The sequence below is a fragment of the Dendrobium catenatum genome, unplaced genomic scaffold (genome assembly GCF_001605985.2).
Source record: "Dendrobium catenatum unplaced genomic scaffold, ASM160598v2 fragScaff_scaffold_692, whole genome shotgun sequence".
Taxonomy (NCBI): Eukaryota; Viridiplantae; Streptophyta; class Magnoliopsida; order Asparagales; family Orchidaceae; genus Dendrobium; species Dendrobium catenatum.
The window spans coordinates 665,930-668,799 of NW_021319154.1; positions in this window are offsets into that span (position 1 = coordinate 665,930).

The following is a 2,870-nucleotide window of genomic DNA, read 5'->3' on the forward strand; positions in this document are numbered from 1 at the left end:
GGACCAAATCAGAGGGACGCATCTCTTTGATTGATTTTTTTTTTCTTCAGTTATTATTATTATAATTATTTCTCTCTTTATCAATTTTATTTATGTCAACAAATTGCCTCCCAACAAATTTCTTGTGTGACTTTCACACAATAGGATTATTGCAATATCTTTGAACATATTTTGCATTCATATTCATTATCACCTTTTCATCTAAATCTTTTGGATTTTTTAAAGTATAAAGTAGCTCAAAATCTTAGATTTGTGAGCATACGATTTTCAAAGTTCGGCCCTTAGGTTTATTGAACTTTGTGGATTTAGCTCGACACTTAAGTTTATGAGCATAGAAGATTTCAAAGTTAAGCCCTAAGGCTTATTGAAATTTGTGGATTTAGCTCGACCCGTAGGTGTAAGAGCATAGTAAATTTCAAAGGTTCGACCCTTAGGCTTATGGAACTTTGTGGAATTAGCTCGACCCTTAGGTTTATGAGCATAAGAAATTTTGAAGGTTCATCCCTTAGGCTTATTGAACCTCAGGTTTTAGCTCGATCCTTAGATTTATGAGCGTATAAGATTTCAAAGTTCGACCCTTAGGCTTATTGAACTTCAGGGATTTTGCTCGACCCTTATGTTTATGAGCTTAGAAGATTTCAAAGGTTCCCTTATTTTATTTGACAAAGGGGAATAAAATTACTCTCTAACTTTTTGGGAAGGGATTGAATTTATTTCCTGCAATGCAGGAGAATATAAAATTGCCTCATGTCTTTCAGGAGGTGAGTGAATGTTATTTCTCTCATTACATGAGAATATAAAAATTGCCTCCTGTCTTTCAAGAGGGAGGTGAATTTTATTTCTCCCATTATAGGAGAATATAAAAATTGCCTCCTGTCTTTCAGGAGGAGATTGAACTTATCTCTTGCATTGCAGGAGGATATAAAAATTGCCTCTAGTCTTTCAGGAGAAGATTGAACTTATCTCCTGCATTGCAGAAGGATATAAAAATTGCCTCCTGTCTTTCAGGAGGGAATTTAGAAGACTTTTGCCTGGTAAGCATATTTTCATATATAACATTCTTTTATGTATGATATTTCTTTAGATATTGACCATTAATTAGTGGCATAGGCCTTTGACCATTTTGGTCTACGAGTTGATAGGCACCTCCTTCATACACTATTTCAATGATGGAGGGTCCTTCCCATATTGGATCAAATTTACCGCCAAGACGACGGTGAGGGATTATAGGTCTTCGACGAACTAGAACAAGTTCACCTTCTTTAAAACTTCTAGGACGAACCATTCTATCATGGGCCCTAGCCATTCTTGCTTTGTAGGATTCTAGACTTTATTGAGCCTGAAGTCTAACTTCATCAAGAGCTTCAATTTCTTCAAGTCGTAGAAGATTATTTTCTTCTTTGGTTAATTCGTATTGAACAGTAATACGAAGAGACGCTAGCTCAACCTCAAGAGGTAATATTGCCCCAATTCCAAAAATTAGTGAATATGTGGTGACTTGCATTGCTGTTTTGTAAATATGTGAGACACCCTTTACCTACCAAGGTTTCAATAGTTTCAAAAGAAATAACTGTTTTGACTTTTTGATTGATAATATCTTTGATGTGGTCTTACTAACCATCTTATCCACTTCATGTTGACCTTATAGTCCTTTTGTTAAGAGTATCTTGATCATAAAGAATTATTTGAGGATATCTAGCATTTACTGCTAGACAAGCAATGTTGCTTACAACTTTTTTATTTATAAGATTTACAACTTGTACTTGGCAAGATGCAACTGCTCATTTCATCAAGAAGAATGTTTGAATTATTAATTTCTTGGTCTTTCATCTGATGGAGAAGTTGTATTTCATGTTATAACCTTCTCATAACATCTTCAGATTCTCTTTTTTTAACCTGCTTCTGAATGTAGGAGCGTTCTGTTTGTAGGGATTTCCTATTCTTAATCAACTCACATTTGGTCTTCAATCTGTAGATTTGAAGATGAATTTCTGCGAGTATGCATTCTTTAATCAGGCTGATTGGGGACATGATCAACCATCCGGACAACTTCAATGTTTATGGGACCAATACACCCTTCCACTTCTTCATCATCATTATAATAATTATCACTTTCATCCAACTTGAGATCATTTCCAAATTGGGACCACCGCTTGCCAATGTATGACTGGAGAGTCAGGAGATTCATTATAAACAACATATTCTTCCTTCTCTGGAGCAATCATGTCAACAAAAGTTTTCTTATTGGGGGAAAACTTTTGGACATGAGATTTAAGCCACACTTTATGATCTTCAAGATATTTGGGTTTCTTTGGAACCCAAACTTGTTATTTTCTCGCGATCACATACTAACAACCACCAGCATCAGAGTGTCTTCAAATGACGGTATTCATGACACGGTTGTTGGGGTCTTTGTTTATCATAATTTTTTACATAGTCTTTTGCATGCAGGCTATCAACAAGCTCTCCCAACTTCTTTCTTCCATAATATGAGTGTTGACCCATACTAGGACAGAATTTTATTGGCTCTCGATAGTAGGAGGAACGTTAAAACTCCTTTCCATAAGGCTTTGTTGAATTCTTATTATTCTGAAGATGAGCCACATTTAAAGAAATTACCTCATTGACAGAGCTTCTTAATTTTCTTTAAAAATTTATGTCTTTGACGGCCTTTAGTATCTTATATATTCTTGATTTCACTTTTAGCATTGTTTATCTTCACCAACTTCCAATGGGTTGAAGTCATTATTAGTGGATACATTAGCTTCAATCGGAGGTAGTGGTTCTTCAATAGAGAAATGTCTCCTAACCATTAGCTCGAAAACCAGCATTGTCTTTATGACGAGTCTTCTTGGAAAACTTAGTGTTTT